At 38.6% G+C, this 17493-nt stretch overlaps 3 long non-coding RNA genes and 1 other non-coding gene across 10 annotated transcripts; 1 reads left to right on the top strand and 3 right to left on the bottom strand.

Annotated features, from left to right (window-relative positions):
* Window positions 1-675: 675 nt before the first annotated feature.
* LOC133782599 (uncharacterized) lies at window positions 676-4365 on the top strand. Of its 6 annotated transcripts, none has more exons than XR_009870605.1 (6): window positions 676-812; window positions 1810-2708; window positions 2958-3049; window positions 3166-3538; window positions 3612-3859; window positions 3927-4365. It is a non-coding gene; the product is annotated as an uncharacterized LOC133782599 (long non-coding RNA). The 6 variants fall into 6 exon arrangements; XR_009870607.1 differs by lacking the exon at window positions 676-812 and adding an exon at window positions 1418-1528 and having other exon boundaries at window positions 3290-3538; XR_009870606.1 differs by lacking the exon at window positions 676-812 and adding an exon at window positions 1418-1528 and having other exon boundaries at window positions 3277-3538.
* A 668-nt stretch (window positions 4366-5033) lies between these two features.
* On the bottom strand, window positions 5034-5140 carry LOC133787735 (small nucleolar RNA R71). Its single transcript, XR_009872737.1, has one exon. It is a non-coding gene; the product is annotated as a small nucleolar RNA R71 (small nucleolar RNA).
* A 2362-nt stretch (window positions 5141-7502) lies between these two features.
* On the bottom strand, window positions 7503-8479 carry LOC133782598 (uncharacterized). Its single transcript, XR_009870601.1, has 3 exons — window positions 8377-8479; window positions 8163-8247; window positions 7503-7678 (listed from the first exon to the last, which is right to left on the bottom strand). It is a non-coding gene; the product is annotated as an uncharacterized LOC133782598 (long non-coding RNA).
* A 1133-nt stretch (window positions 8480-9612) lies between these two features.
* On the bottom strand, window positions 9613-11120 carry LOC133784237 (uncharacterized). 2 transcript variants are annotated; one of them, XR_009871224.1, is made up of 4 exons: window positions 10936-11120; window positions 10684-10767; window positions 9877-9936; window positions 9613-9777 (listed from the first exon to the last, which is right to left on the bottom strand). It is a non-coding gene; the product is annotated as an uncharacterized LOC133784237 (long non-coding RNA). The 2 variants fall into 2 exon arrangements; XR_009871223.1 differs by lacking the exon at window positions 9613-9777 and having other exon boundaries at window positions 9788-9936.
* Window positions 11121-17493: the final 6373 nt, after the last annotated feature.

Genomic DNA, 17493 nt, shown 5'->3' with positions numbered 1-17493 from the left:
ATATTGGTAGGTAAAGGAAACCTTTACCCACCAATATTTATTCGTAAGATTTATTGGTAGGTAAATATTACCAATATTATAATAATTTAGAAGGATGATTATCTACTAATAATATGGGTAAGTAAAGAGTATTACCCTACACATATACTGGAGGGAAATTTTTTTGCATTTGGCGCCAATGTTTCCCTCTTATTATTTTAATTTTTAATAAAAATGATGCTGAGTTGTGTGATGATGTGTTAAAAATATCCTACATGTCATCTTACTTATTTTTAACATGTCATATTATTTTTAACAAAGGGTACAAATCTTGAAAACAAATAAACATTACAAAAACAAAAATCAAAATTAAATTAATTCTAACTACCAGTAAAAACAAAATCATAATAATATATATTTTATCATTTAACCTTTCAGACATAAAAAAATACTCTGGTTGTCTTCTCTCTCTCCCTCTTAGAAAACCAGTCAAAGAAGAAGTGCCCATCGAGAAGAAGCGCCCATCCTCAGCGAGAGTACCCCGGAGGCCCCGACGCTGACCATCGCCTGAGAAGAAGCGCCCATCCTCAGCGAGAGTACCCCCGAGGCCCCGACGCTGACCATCGCTGAGAAGAAGCGCCCATCCTCGCTTGAGAGAAGAACCCATACTCGCCAACCGCCACCTGAGAAGAAGAACCCAGATGTGCACGAACAGGGTGCCCTTTCTGTCCTCCCCTGAAGCCCAGATTCTTCATAGCATATCAGATTCTTCATGAATCGAAATCTCGATTCTCAAATCTTGTGGGAGTAAATCATGAACCTGAAAACTTGAGGTAACCCTCCAGCTATATACATATACTTAGATAATATGTGTGTCTTGAAATCTATAAATGGGGGATTTTGTGTTGTTCTTGATAGAGAACAACTTGTTGACATGCTTGGTAGTTGAGAAAATATGGGAAGAAGGAATCATTTTCAGACTCTACACATGGGATAGTTGTTATTTTATCGGTGATGATATATTATGGGAAATATGTATGTATATATTTTAGTCCATGGTTAATTTTTCAGAATGATACAATGAGAATTGCTTAAGAGCGTGCTAGAGTTCTCTGCTGCTGAAGGATTGTAGGGACTTAAGCAGGAGGAGTACCATTATCAGAATAATGACTTTTGAGTTGAAACTTTAAAAGAAATAAAGAAAATGTAAAGCTTCCCTAGTAAAAAAAATAGGACCTAGTTTTTGCAGTATTTTTGTTTGAGTTCTCAGCTATTAGTGCTGATGTCTCTCCATGTCGTTGTAGTGTGTTGGCTAGTTTCTTTTGTAGTTTGGTTCTCTCTGATTTCGGGGCACTTTCCATAAGAAAATAATGGAAGGTCATCTTGCCACCAACTTTTTTTAATCTGATACATAACTATTGCTGAATTTTCATTCAGTTCGTTTAGGTTGCAAAAAATATATGAGATTGCAAAAAAGATTATCAAACTTTGTCATGCTGTTGCAGACAAAATTAACAATAATAGTGATATTGGAGATCTCCTAAAGCTGGTAAAGAGAAACTTCTTCCCATCCTTTTCACTTCTTGATTATAATTATTCTTAGGGCTTGTCAGACCATGGGTTGAAGGATGTGAGGTAGCTCTCCAAATCTCGCAAGATTCCCATGTGAAACTCCATCTTAGTTTTATAGTGTGATGTCAGGGTAACTAGGCTATAGCTAGCTTCTTCACCCTTGCTTGGATGTAGTATTCTTCAACTGAACTAGCAGAAGAGCCATGCTACCATGCCGTCATTCCTTTTGTTGCATAAATAATTTATTTATAATTTCAGGTTTTTATACCTGATTACAATGTATCTGTTGCTGAGTTGGTGATACCAGGGGCTGACCTTTCACAGCACTTAAGGTGTGTTATTTTGCAAAACGTAGATATGTTGGATCCGTAGTGTTTATTTGACATATCGTTTTATAATTTGAAATTGATAGTCATTTTGCTGGTTGGTTTTTATTTTCCTTCTAATTTTTCCTCAAGTGAAGAATCACTATTGTGGTAAAACCAACAAATCCAGAAGAGTAACCTGGCCCATTTTAATATTTAGCTCCCACTTCTACCTCGAATAGTAAAGATTTATGCTAAATAATTGTGAAATATGTACTAAAAGAGTATTCAAGTAGATTTTCTCTGTTTTCTCATGTTTATCAAATGATTCTTTCAGTTTTTCCAAATATCAAGTAAAATCTTGCAGAATGTTGAATGCCTCAATCATGAGTGGTGCTTAAAAAACTTATATTTTAGAAAATGCTGATTCAACGGGTTCAGAAAACCATTCAAAGCCTTTGGGCCTGGTAACATGGTCTTCTCCTGTAGTGCAAGTAGTTTCTTTGGTCCTGGGTAGAAGTTTCACTAATGATTAATGAAGGGGCTTTTAAGGAAGTAGGGAGTACCTGACGTGTATTTGGGCATATGGAAAGAATGAGAGATATGTTTCTGAAGACATTTAGTGAGATCATATGCTTTACTAAGTGTTTTTGATTGCTTGACCATTTAGAACTTTATTTTATCTAAGAACCTATGCACATTGTGTGAGCGTGACTGTTTCTATGCAACACTGTAGGGCATGAGGCCTTAGGAACTGGTAGCAAGAAATTTCTTATGAATGGATGTCTACTCTTAGCTACAGCTGATGGTTCAACAGTTGAAATTATTGAAGAAATTGGGGCAGAAAATATGGTACTATTATTATTCTTGTTATTTTTAATACCTCTGTTTATCATCAAAAATATGATGTCATGGGTTGAGCAGAGAAAAAATTTATTCAGAAATATTCAATAGTCATTTCAAGATGGTTGAAGCACTAAGCATGATGTCTCATTATTTTCCTATAAGATGTGATTGCTTTTCCTGTCCATGCATTGTTCACCCAATATTGGTTGTGTGGGGACAGATTTCTGAGTAGAGTTCTTCTGTTTCTTTTTCTAGTTTTTGTTTGGTGCAAAGCTGGATGAAGTTCCCATCTTGCGTGAGAGAGGACCCAACACGAAAGTGAATCTGCAATTTGCACGGGTTGTGAGGTAGTACCTGTTTTCCCTTTTCACTGCCAGTTCATTATCATCTGATCATCAAGCCACAACTAATTTAGTGAACTAGTCACATGTAATTTCTAACTGACAATAAAACTAGCTTTCAGATAGATAGTTCGGCTTACCGAATCAAATTTGCCAAAGTATTCAATATTGTGCTTCTGTCCAGCCTTTGTTTTGGACGGCCAAAAAATTAACATTCTGATGCTTGCTCGAAGCATACCTTGATAGGTTTTCCTTAGAATAGGATCAACCTGTTAGACCCAAGCACAACCTTGCTGAAAATTCCTCTGTACTTTTATTGAGATAATAGAAAAGAATTACAAAACCCAGACTTTTGAGAGGTCTGGAACTCTCTTACTCCAAAATTTCGAGGGGTTTGGAAATAGTCCACACACCCAACTGTACAGGGTGAACAAGTCAATGTGACGACCCATTTTGATACCGAAGATGATAATCAATCTTCCCAAGTTCCATCAGGTAAATTTAATGTCTTTCATGTTCATTTCTTTAAATTTCTATTTATTTTAATTAAGATTATATTGTATTGTAGGACAAACATCTTCCTTTAAGCCACGTGGAGTTACTCGCGGCTTGACAACTACAACTATAGCTAAGGCATCATCAACTGGAAAGTTGTCAGTGACTTTTAATGCGGAGTGTCGTCAACCAATTTGTACTAATGCTGAGAAATTTAATAATGAGATTGGATTCATTATTCGGAATCATGGTACATTTCATTATAAAGAGTGGAGAATGGTCCCAGAAGATGTGAGAGCTCCATTGCGACACTATCTTTTGGTAAGTCATTTCACAATATTACATTTATATTTGTAATATTTATAATTAATATTGTTTTATGTTATAGGAACATTTTGACATCAACTTGAATGATGAGACAACTAAAAAATGCATTGATGAGCAAATGAGAAAAGCTTGGAAGGGTCATTGTGGGTAATCAACCAACTTATGAAGAGTTCGTTGAACGACTTAATGATACAACTTCCCGCCTTAATGCTACTAACGAACAACTTAGTGTAGTTGTGGATATACTTCGTCATAACAATTTGATGGCACCGCCTCCACCACCTCCAACAGACCAAGCTTCAGATGCAAATTTAAGAGAGTCGCCATCTATTTCAGTTCGGGAGTCACAAGATGATTTTTAGTTTATTTACATTAATTTACTAAGGAATGAACTTTATGAAGTTTTTTTTATTTTGGTAGGGGTAACCTTAAAATGATAACTTTATGACTTATTTTAGTATTGAACATTATAAAGAATTTTAGCATTAAACATTTTATTATTGAATGGTTTTTTTATAGTTTATTTCTAATATAGAACATTTATTAATAATTGTTATTATCTTTTACCTACACATAACCATTAAATTTGAACAAAATATAAATTGTGTAACAAACCAATAAAATAATGCTATGTGGGTTAATAAAATGACACCACGTAGGATGCCACATATGATGCCACGCAGAATGCCATGTAGGATGCCACAGATGATGCCATGTCATCAAACATGTCATCTGATGACTCATCAATTGATTTATAACTTAGTGGGGTCCACTGATTCTTTTACCTACCAGTGTTAATAAGTGTAGGTAAAGACTCTTTCCCCACTAACTTTTACCTACCAATCTCTACCAATTCAATATTGGTAGGTAAACCATATTACCCACCATTAGGCTAGTTTTACCTACACTTACAATTGGTAGGTAAAGACCCCATTTTCTTGTAGTGATGGAGGATCCCAATTTACACATAGCTAATTTTCTGGAGTTATGTGCTACGTTCAAGATGAATGGGGTGAGCGATGATGCTAGAAGATTGAGGCTATTCCAATTTTCACTAAGGGATAGGGCGAAGAGTTCGTTGATATCTTTGTAGGCGAATTCTATCACTAAATGGGAGGATTTAGCTCAAAAGTTCCTTGCCAAGTTCTTTCCTCCAGCGAAGGTGGCAAATCTAAGGGGATAGATCAATAATTTTTATCAGATGGAAGGGGAGTCATTGTATGATTCTTGGGAGTGATTTAAGGAGTTGTTAAGGAAGTATCCACACCATGGTATAGAAAAGTGGATGTTGGTGCATAATTTCACTACTACAAAATTGACATGGGACGATGGTTTTAAACCGTCGTATGGACTCTCATACGTCGGTTCTAATAACGTCATCCCATGCAATGTCATGCCATGTAAAGCATGAAACGACCATTTAAATAAAAGTGTCATCTCTTGTCGTACATGAGACGATGTTTCCTATACAAACGTTGTCTCTTATGGTACATGAGACGACAGTTTTTGTGCAAGTGACATCCACTGCAGTAAATGAGACGACAGTTCCTACTCAAGCGTCATCCTCCTATAGCACATGAGATGACAATTTATGTGCAAGCATCGTTCCCTGCAATACATAAGACGACAATATTGTGGAAACCGACGTCTCATGTAGAATATGAGAATTTTTTTCATTTATCTATTTTCAATAACTATATTCATTCATAATTTCCTGTGTAATTACAATATAGTTCAGATAGAATCAACGGGCAGACAAAATCAATAGAACTCAGTATGTTTCAAATCTAAAAATTACAAGATCAAAATATATAAGTGCTAACTCACTTGGAATATAGAACTCACTTGGGATAACTGTGTAAGTGCTAACTAAATACTACAGTTAGTATATTTTTTTAATTATGATTTCAAAAGTTACTCTAGCTATGACTCATCCACTCAAGAAACTCTAGCTATGATTTCAAAAGGTAACTCTAGCAAGCCTCTTAGACCCTTACTCTATCTATGATTCATCCGCTCAAGAAACTCTAGTTATCATTTCAAAAGGCAACTCTAGAAGAATCTTTTCTGGCCTCCTCTGGTCGATCTATTTGCTCTGTTGTGCCCCCCTTAGCTTCCTGCATATAATATAATTAGGTCAATTTTAACATCAAATGAGGAAAACATAAAATCAAGCATAATTCGTTCTATATATGTACTTACTAAATCAGCTTCCAATTCAGTATAGCTATGGCATGAAGTCCTACGAGGGTATTGTAAATGATTACGCCTTTCTTGTTGTATTTTTCTAAAATCTTGAAACTCTCACAAATACCACAAGTAAACACTTCCACTCTCACAAATAAATCACAAGTAATAAAACACCACATTCAAAGAAACACATATTCAACAAAATCATTAATATTCAATCATTATATGCAGATGAAAGAACTCCTAACAGAGTTAGCAATGCGCCACTACCAAGGCTAGAAATTCATATATTTCATACTATACTCGTTTAACATAAGATGATCTATATAATCTATCTGCTCCGTTATATGACATTTTGGAGTCTTTATCATCTATTGAAAACTCAAAACTCTGGACAATCACCGATTAAAGAAACTCAAAACTGAAAAAGAAGGTAATTACATGTAACACAACATTTTATATGACCATAAGTTGACTGTTAACAATAAAAATTAAAGCTAAAGTGCAATGCTCTGTTTATAGAGTAAGAATCATAAGTTGGTTTAAAAATTCATCGAGGCAAATGCAGAATATGTAAGACAAGCCTCAATTTAAAGAACCTTGCTTCTCCAACCTTTTAGGTGTTTTTGAGAATAATTATATATTACAATTTGTAACTTCAAACAAAATATATTCATATGCACTTGCTAATGACTTATAAATTACTTCTCCTAAATATATAAACAAATGAAGAACTTATGCAAGGGACTGGTAATATTGACAATCCTTACTAATGAGCAAATGAAATAACATAAATTAGTAGTTTTAGTACCTCATATGTGACTGTTCATGAAATAACCCATCTCTCTATTATCATACTTTAATCAATATTAAAAAAAAAGATGATTTTTAAAGTTGCATTATGCTTTATTACTTGTCACCAAACGAAACACAAAATTACCTTCCAAGAAGCATCATGGAGACCCTTGTAACATTGCCTAGTTTTCTTCTGAAACTCCAGCTGCTCATACCTCTCTCCTCCATATCCTCCTCTTTCTGCGACTTCTGAGAATCATGATGTAATGTCGCAGTTCAGCACAAAGTTTAGACCCAAAAAAAAGAAAAGATATAGATGCCTTTTCACCATGTGAGAAACTACAATTAAAGGTCTTCTTGGAGGTTTAAAACTTAAAATAAGGCAGATTGAACATCAGGCAGAGCTTTGTATCTAGATTGTGTAAATGGTCCAAAACCATGTATCATTTATTGTAAAAAAGTTATAACCTCAAAATTGGCAGCATTTGAAAATGGTAAGGAAGCATTTGAATATATAAAATTGACAGTACTTTTAAACAACTCAATAAAGTTTCTTACTGATACAAAGTCCACGTAGTGTCCACTATATAATGAACAAGATTAAAAGGAAATATTAATAAGTGCTCACTTCATAGTAACTAATGAAGACAATATGCAATAATGTTTGCATTTCTCAACACTGAAATATATGAAATAGCAATCTTACGTTTTTAGCAATACAGAACACCACAAATAGAGCAACAATTAAACAACCAGCAGCAATTCTCGCAGTGAGGAGATTTGTTGATGCGAGTATCAAAGTCATTCACCAGAATGATGAGCCAAGATCTGAGTATGTAAAATTTCGTATAAAGCATGAAGCCATGGAAACACATCATACTAATTGACAAGAATTGTAAAACCAATATCAAAAGAAATAAAAAATTCTACTGACTTTACAAAGACCTCATTTTCAGTTTTACTACAATTGAACTTGGTGTATGCAATTTGAAAGAGTAATCAGTAATAAGAAATTCTTAAGGGTAGTTCAGTGCCAGAAACCAAGTGCATGGCCAACATGTATAATTGACGCACGTAAGAAACACCTTGAATACATAAAGAACTGAGAAAAAAAAAGGTCTATTGAAGTGAAGCTTTTTTTGTTCAGATTGAAAAAAAAAATCAATTGAACTAAGGAATGCAAAGATAGAGGAAATACATTCATGAATATTCTATCAAAGAAAAGCATGCAATGTTTCATTTCCACTTAACAAACTTGAAAGTAGGGCGTGGACCATAGAAAAAATAGTTGCTAGGGAAAAAAGTGTATTACATCCTGCAGGTAATATCAACCAATATACACCACCACGCGTTTGTGTGACGCCACCCTCATTTGCATGGACTTGGATTCCCTCCACCTACACATGAGATCATATTAGTTTGCATGACTGACTTTAGGAACCACGGAAATGAGGATTAAGTGCATGAACTAGCTTCACAATATAAGCATTGAGTACAAAAGAGGGGAACGGTGAAGAGCTTCTAACATGACCACATGTGAGTTTGCAAGCAATAGCATGACTTGCTTCATGCAAGAACACTGTGATGAGCTTAAAGGTGTGTGAGTAGTGCTGTTCTCCAAAGCTACAACATGCACAACAAAAAAGTTAATGTCATTAGAGCTGCCAAATTGAATATGAAGTTTGCCAAAGCTATCAACAAGACTATTAAAAGTTCAGACCATCTTGGCTTTTACCAAAATCTTCTCATGTTTATTTCCTTTCAACTATTAGGTCTCAAATCTCAATAATCTATCTTTTATTCATCACAACCCACTAATAAATAGAGGAAAGCACACGGAAAAGGAAGAGGCAGAAAACATAAAATCAGGAAATAATAGGATTCATATGCCTAACAGATGATCCTTCTAAGTCTGGTCCTAATCATATTAGTATCTATTTAAGAAATTAGGTAAATAAATACAGCTGTAAAATAAACACAGCTGTTTACTACAGCCCAGCAGTCCTTCAACATTTTCTATTATGAATACGGCCCAGTAGTCCTTCAACATTTTCTGTTTACCACTCTTCATTATTATTAATTTTTCCTTTTCTAGGTAGCTAGGTTAGATGTATCTACATTAGCCTGCAAACTTGACAGTCATTTTAAAGTGGATCGGTCAAATCAACTAGTTGAAAGCTAACTCAACCCAATGAATCCTTGCAGCCATCTCATTGCCAATTTTCACTAGCCTCTATCATTTGGTTTGGCTTGATGCTTATCATTTTGATCCATGCTTCCCTTGTTAAAAACTCGTACACTCTACTCAAATGTACCTCAGACCCTAATGACCCAATAGATCTTTTGAAAGTAGCTATTACAAGTTTCTATTTTCTACTTCCGTACCATAAGTTTGACCAAGTAAATTTCATTGTGTTAAAACCAATGTCAAAAGAAATACAGAGCGCAACAAACAAAATCACTTCTAATAAATAATTTTCACATACAACCGTGTTTCTCTATACGTCTCAGTGTCTCACCATTTTGACCAACATATCCCCCTTTCTTACACTCCAAACAGATATATGACAGTTGCTAATCACAAGATGTCTCGATCATCCCATTACTATACTACTAGTCTCTAGCACATTAATTCTATCATCAAAATGTCTGCATTCCATTTAAGCAAAGAAAAACTTGTATGTTTTATCTTTGTAGGTGTTTATGATAAGTAGAAAGGAATGTTCCTATAATTTATTTTTCATAAAATTTGGTGAATACATTCCTAAATTAATAGAAAGAGTCTGCGAAAGAACAATTGCACAAAAGAGCAAACCTATAATCCATGTCGCTTCAGCATAAGATAACCCTTGCCACTTGACTAGGTACTCTGGAATTACATCTCCAGAACTGTCTTTACTAATGCGATCTGAAATTATCCTTTCCACCTGAGAGATATATTGAACCAATTATATAGAGAACTACATAGTAAGGGAAACACAAAGGAAATAAATATATAAAACCAAAACAAGAAATTGAAAGCGAACCTGACTATTTTGCTTGATGAGGTCCAAGTCCATCTCCTTGCTCACATCATTAACCTCAATCTTGAACAAACAATTAAAGAAAAAATGGCACCATAGTCAACATCAATTTTAAAAGCTCTTCAAATAATGTGAGATGAAGCAAAGAGGAAAAACAATAACAAATCAAATGTGTTTTGACTGTCTCGGACGTGACAAAAAACATTTGAACAGAATGAGGTCCGTTATAAAGTTACTGAGCTCTTTAAAAACAAAATCACTTCCTAATCCCACCATATATAGCTTATAATAAAAAAAGTAGATAGCAATCCCATTAAATAGCATAAGCACCACTGAAACACAAAAAAAAAAAAAAAAGCACACAAATACAAAAACAAACAAGTTCAAAACAAAAATAAATCCCGCATATGATAGATACCTTCGTATGAATATTAAATACAAATTCACTGCTTAAAGGAACAAAAATCAATGATAAATTAAAATAATATAATATATACATAATGTGTGGGCGTAGGTGTGGCATAAGAAAGCTCTACCACCCCACAAGTTAAAGAGGTAACCCTCAAATAGAGATTAACCCCAGTTTACCTAAATGCAAAGTTATTATCCTTGTTTACAATAAACAGCCAATTTATATTAATAAAATAATTAGTGATTCAACAAACTACATTCATATTTGACATCAAATAGGAGAAAGGGGATTGCCGCAGGTCCAAAAAAACATATATCTTTATTGCTTCTTAACATTCTGACTTTCTGAATCAAAGTCTGGCATTCATAAAAGAAAAAGAAAAAAAATAAAAATATTACCTCCTCACGTGTGACTGTCTTCCTGAACCTGACTTCGTCCGTTACCTTTTTAGTGTAATTCTAAACCTTCTTAAAACCACTAAGCTGCAAAACCACAAACCAAAAATGCATAGAGAAATTTAAATAACAGTGGGGGGAAGCGCCGAACATCAATGCTACATCAAGAATGACAAGTTACAACTGACAAGATAGCGCTAGAAGGCTTAATACAAAAACTACACGCAGAAGCAGCACAAGAAGTGTACAACATACATTCTGAAGCTCAGAAAATGATTTCCACTGACAGTGTAAATGGGATTGGCCTTTCCATTTTATCAAGAATTCCATCTCATTCCAATTTGGCTCAGAATCAAACAAGTAGCTAAGTAGAACATGATCAGTTGATCTTTTACTCCTAAGAGCTTCTTCAGCCACGCCCTTTGGTTGATGCCACAACACTATCTTCCTCTTCAAGTTCCTCCTGAAAAGGTAAACCCAATAATGTAAGGATAAAATAATTTTATGATCCAATGGCAGAAGAAAATTTCAACACAAACAACACCAAAGACAAAAATATAATTCAAATAAACTAGCCTGGTGAGATGAAAAAACTTCATGTAGCAACTGATAAGAATTTGCAAGACTATAAACAATTGATTAAGGATTTCAGTTAATTTTTAGATCATACAACTTCATCAAACGGTATAGCTACAATGAATTCTAGCAGGCTAAGCTTTTCAAACTTTAGGTAGCTACCACTTTTTCTATTTTTCCATATAACAGGTAGAACAAATGCTTCACAGGAAGTGATATACTATGCAGAGCTACAATCAATTGATTAAGGATTTCAGTAAATTTTTATATCATACAACTTCATCAACTGTATAGCTACAATGAATTCTAGCAGGCTAAGCTTTTCAAACTTTAGGTAGCTACCACTTTTTCTATTTTTCCATATAACAGGCAGAACTAATGCTTCACAGGAAGTGATATACTATGCATGTAACACATATTATGCTAACTTTATAACAATCTGACCCACATCTCACGTCTTCTCTCTCTACTCTCTTATAATTGTCTTTTCTTCTCTTTTGAAGCTATGCATTTCTCTGATTCCTGTTATTATAGTATAACCAACAGCAATCATCTCATTCATTATTTGATCCAAATTCCAATAACGTATTAGATCATTTCTTGTTCTTAAAATAAAGACATGTCTGCAATCATCTCATCCCACCACATTTTGATATCTTTCAAGGGTATCCCCTCGTCTTTATTTAACAAGAAACAGATTGTATATTAATAAAAAGATGATAAGCCTGTTTAAAAAAAAGAAAAGAAAAAAAGAAAGATGACACGGTGTCAATTATATTTTACAGCCTAAGAAGCCAATCATATACCAGCAAAAAAGGGTATCCACTAAATCTTATCAATCATGATTATCTAGCGTCAGAAACACAAACCTGAAATCACCACCCATTTATACATGCAAGGACCTCTATCAAATTTCAATAACAGTTTTACAAATTCAGTCTTTAACTCTTCATGAGTGGGAACAATAATATAATCAGAGTTCATAAGTTCCATGCCAATTGTCCTCACAAGCACCCAAGAACTAGAGTGAGCAGTACTAATGCAGCAATATCCTAAAATTACAAAGGAGAATAAAGCAAATTACCATCTTCATCCTCTTCATAATCAACATCATCATTATTGTTGTCATCTTCATCACCATCACCAAAATTTTCACTGCCATTCAAGACTCTAGAAGATCTTGCAGTATTCTTATTCCCTGCAGCTGGCTTTAGTTGTTGCTCAGAATTAGACCCCAAAGAATGAGGAAACCCTCTATAATGCATTAAATCATTCTGCTCTTTCCCATCTTGCTCATAATATTCATCAGAAAGCATCTCATCTGTAGGGACATCTCATCTCAAAAATGAATCTTATTCACAAAATTGAATCACGATAATGGAACATCCCATTCAAAGAAACACATATTCAATCAAATCTTTAGTATTTAAACCAAAAAACTCAGTGCAGAGAAAGAAAGAAAGAAAAAAAAGAAAATACCCAAAGTCTTGTGGCTATCACTGTGAAGAAGATAGAGAAGCAGGAACACGGCAGCGAGAAGAGCTTTACGCCGGAGATGGGTGGAGGGCAACGATCGAACGGTCGGAGTGAGAGTTAGGCGCGAAGATGCCGAAGCTTTAGGCTGGAGATGGGCTGGACCACGAGCAGATTAGGGCTTGCCTGTATCCGAGGAAGGAGCCGTCGTCGCCGCCGTCACCTGGGTTGTCGCCGTTCTCCCTAGTTGTCATAGATTGCTGGATTGCAGTTGTCGCCGGTAGCTGTTATAGCATAGGGTTGTGCTATCAAATTATGCTAAAGAGAAATGGTAAAAGACTTTACCCCTAATTGCCTAATTCTATTTTGAAGATACTGGGTCATTAGTTTTTTTATTTAATTTCTTTTTATATATTATATTTTATTAGTTTAAAGACATTATTGTTATAATTTAGAAGTAACGCACGTTAAGAAAATAATATATGTTTACCGAGTTTTTCGGAAACGAATACAAACAGAATAATAAAAAGATAAGAACTGTAGAAGTGCAGAAATGTAACTAAACAAACAGTGTTTTTACGTGGTTCAGGCGTTAACAAGCCCTAGTCCACGAGTCGATGTAATTATACTTGTAAAGAATTACAGTAAGATGGCTGGTGTACAAGAACTTCACACACTCACAGTGTTTCTCTCGGGTTCTCTTGAAGAAGATGAAGCTAGAGAGATTTTAGTAGAGTTCTTGCTATGTGATTTGTTGGCCGTCCCTCCTATTGTAAAATGAGGGGGTCTTTATAGCTAGGGTTTTGGATTAGGGTTTTTCTCTACGTCCATGAGTCTTAATTACACCAGCCATAAATAGGGGATAAAATTACTGTAGTAGCATGGCTACAAGACTCTATGTGGGTATATTTACGTGAAAGTATGGGGAATACACAAAGTCAGCCGTCTTTTCCAAGTTGTCAGCGGAACAGTAGGCGAAAAGGTACCCTTAGGCATGCTGGGATGTGTGCGGCTTTGACCTGTCGGGCGTGTCAGGCGGGATCCTGTGTCAGGTGGATATCATTCCAAATATGCCTCCTCCACGACTCGACTGCCTGGTCTTGTTCCGTGCGAGGCACGGAACTGTTTCCGCGAAGACCACTTGCAGAGCTTCTCCTGGAAGGAGCTTCCCCGAAGGATACCTCTTCGGGAGTCCGGGAGAGTTAACGAGCTTCCGTGTCGCGTTTGCTTGAAAGAGTAATCCGGACACTAATCGGGAGAGGCGAAGCCTTTCTGTTCATCCGCGAGCTCTGGTCACCTACCGTGAAAGACATTGATAATTCTGCTTCCCCGAGGATATCCATCTAAACGCTATCCGAAAATCTGGATAACATTTACCCCCCAAGGTCACGGAGCTTTGAGAGATCCGGGAGCTTGTACGGTCCTCCGGGTATTCTGGTTTCTTAGATTAGGCGAGGGGCCACCTTTTGTGTTCCCGGAAGTGTTCCTTTTTCCCGCTTGAGTGTTAGTATGAAAAAGGAAGGGAATTTCTTCTGTTTGAACTCAAGTACTCAAGTGCGGCAAGGGCCACGCGTCATGCCGGGAATGGTTCTGCGACCAAGACGTGTGCGTGAGGCGACTGGTTGAGTATGCGTGCGTCAGGCATCTGAGTAATGATTTGACAGTTTTTAATGGTACTCCAGGCCCGAGGTGGTATAATGATGGGAAATAAATACTTTATTCCCATCCGAGGAGTCATAAATAGGATCGTCGCTTCATCTCCAGCCGTTGGATCTGATGCACACGGAATGGGAAGATCGGGACCGTCCATTTGAGGAATTCAAAACGACTTCTTCCCTGCTATAAAAATGAGGGAACGGACCTTTCTTCCTCTTTACGCTTTCAAATTCTCTATCTTTCGGATTTTCAGATTCCCAAACCTTCGAACTCTCAGGCTTCCAAGCTTCCATTCCTTCGAACTTGCCACTTCTTTTGGTAAGGGATCTAGAAACTTTTCTTTTGATTTGGCAGTGGGTTTATTCGCCGAAGTTCAGGGTTTGAATCGCCGTTCGTCTTTGCAGGTTTTACTTCTCGCGATCATGCTGTGCAGCGATCCGGTCACTCCTTCAACCTTCAACTACCCGAATACCAGTAAGTATTTATACTTTGCTCTTTCCTCCCAAACCTTAGGTTGTTGGTAGTTGTTAGAGTTGAGTTTTCTGCCATTATCGCCTATGTGCATGCGTGAATAGGGCTTTGATAGGCATGCGATTGATGTGAGTCGATAAGTAGTCTCTTTTGCATGCTTTGACGATTTGCGTTTGGAAAGTCGTTTCTTGTCTTGCTTGCGCTGTTCTGGTTTGCTATTTTAGGGCATAAGCATGAACACCTTTAGGGTGTCTTTCTCTGGAGAAACACTTCTCTCGGCGGGCTTAGGCTCGGAGTCTGAGTTTGGCTCCTTGCTGTCCTTCGGGTGGCATGGTGCCAACCCTTCGGCAAGCTCGGTGGGAGCCTCTCCAAGCAGTTTTCGGGGAGGGTCTCCCCGACGCCTTTGATACCACTAGGGTATGACAAGGGTGCTGACTGCTTAGAGTGTTTCCTTCTTTGTTTCTTTTGTTCAGTGACGAACATCTCAAAGGAACAACTCCTTGCTGTGGCGGAGGCTGATTCTGCCCAGGAGAAGGGTTCCCCTGTCGCCGGCGCAAAGGGGAAAGGAAAGACAAAAGTGGTCGCGGCTAGCCCACCAACTAACAATAGTTCAATCTGGGAGATGGACCAGAAGCCGAACCTGTTCAGGAACTACGGCATGCTGGAGCTGTACTCCTCAGAGGCAGGCCTGAAGAACATCCCAGGCCTGATGTGGCACCGTCTGTTAGTGCTGGGCGAGTCGGCTAGTCAGAGCCACGAGGGTTTTGGTGCCTGGAGCTGGGCACACATAGTGTGTGGGGCACACTTGCCCCTAAGAAGTTACTTTGCCAATTTCTGTGTGAAGGCGGGGATTGCGCCCTTCCAGTTGATTCCCCCCAGCTACAAGCTCCTAGCGGGGTGGTTCATCTTTTGCAAGTCCCGGAAACTGGAAGCTCCTACCTCGGAGGAGGTGCTGTACTTCTACGGGTTGAAGTCTCAGCCTATGAGGGGTCATTCAGACAAGGTGGGATTTTACAGGCTGGAGAGGCACCCGGACGTGATGTGTCCCACCTGTCATACCGCGAGGGTTCCAGACCTCCGAGAGTACTGGTTCCTGACGACTGGCTTCCCATTGAAGAGGGTGCCAGCCCTATCTTTGGACTTCAAAATCCCTGGTAAGTGCTCCTTCCACTCCTTTTCAACTTTGTTTCTTTGCTTTTTCTTTGCCTTTCGGGAGGATCTCTAATGCTTGTATTTGAATTTTGCAGAAGTCGTTTCGCGGACACCTCGCTGTGCGGAGATGATAAGGAGGTCCAAGTTCTACGAAGGGCTCTCGGTGGAAGAGTTGAAAGTGGAGGGGCTTGTGACCTCCGAATCTTTGCGGGAGTATGGGCTACTCGCCTCTTTCCAAAACATTGAGCCAGTGAGTGGCAGGGGGCAAAGTCAGGTGTCAGCTGACATCTGGGAGCAGATTGCCCTGGAGCTGTCCAAGGTGATCAACCAAGCAGCCCGGGACGAGAATACTTTATCCCCTAGTTGGGCGGAGAGGTTCCCCGACCCTCAGCCGGAGGAAGAGGAGATCGAGGCTCGCCACGCCGCGGCTTACCCTAACGAAGGGACTCCGGGGGCTGGTACCTCCGGGAGAGGTAAGACTAGTTTTCGATTGATCCACACCCCCAGCCTGTCTGAGGTTTCCCGGACCTCTCAGATGGGGTTCGATCCTCGCTTCCTTAGGCTAGATCCGCGTAGGATACCCTTTGACAGATATTGCGATAGGGTAGATGAGCTCCTCGGGTGTCTGAGTGACGGTAGTCTGCCAGAAGGTGTCATCATGGTTGACCCTTCTTCCCTCAGCATGTCATTCCCGGACTTCAAGGAGTACGGGAGCTTCCTGGAGCAGGAAGCGTTGTTTTGTTTTGCTCGGGGAAGGCCATCCACGTTTCTCGTGCATGGTCGTCCCTTTCAAACTTTTCTTTTTCTTATTTCTTGTTCCCTGCTGGCGGACTTGCTTGTGCTTTTATGCTGTTGATTGTCTTGTCTTCTGCTTATCTTCTTTTTCACTGCTTGTTGGTTCGTTAATCTTGCTCCGTATGTTTCTTGCAGAGTACCCAGAAGCCAAGATGTTGGGGAGAGTCACCTTGCTCATTAAGAAGGCTGCCACCAGCCAAGACCCGTCCAAGGGGAAAGGACGGAAGGCCCAGGCTGGTAGGGGAGGTAAAGCTGCCACCCCCAAGAGGACAAGTGGCGAGGCGCAAGCGTCTCCAGGGGTAGAGAAGTCTCCTGCCGACGGGCCTTCCGAGACTATGATGGTCTCGAGTAGCAGCAGCGACGGGGAAGGGCTTGTGTTCCCCGTGAAGACGACTGGGGTGAGCAAGCGTCCCGGAGGGGATGCTGAGGGTGCCGAGAAGAAACGCCGTAGACACTCTTCTCCTGGTCGAAGGCAACAACAACAGCAACGACAGCAACCACAACTACAACAACAGCAGCAACAAGAACAACAGAGACAATCACCAACGCCACAGCGGCAGCAGCAACAACATCCAAACCAGCAGCAACAACAAAGGCAATTACTTCCGCTGCCGCAGCAGCAAAGGCAACAACAACAACAAAGGCAGTCACCTCCGCCACCGCAGCAGCAAAAACAACAGACCGGGGCCT

The sequence above is a fragment of the Humulus lupulus genome, chromosome 6, assembly GCF_963169125.1.
Source record: "Humulus lupulus chromosome 6, drHumLupu1.1, whole genome shotgun sequence".
Lineage (NCBI taxonomy): Eukaryota > Viridiplantae > Streptophyta > Magnoliopsida > Rosales > Cannabaceae > Humulus > Humulus lupulus.
The sequence above is the reverse complement of the archived record's forward strand: the minus strand, read 5'-3'. Positions and strand labels throughout refer to the sequence as shown.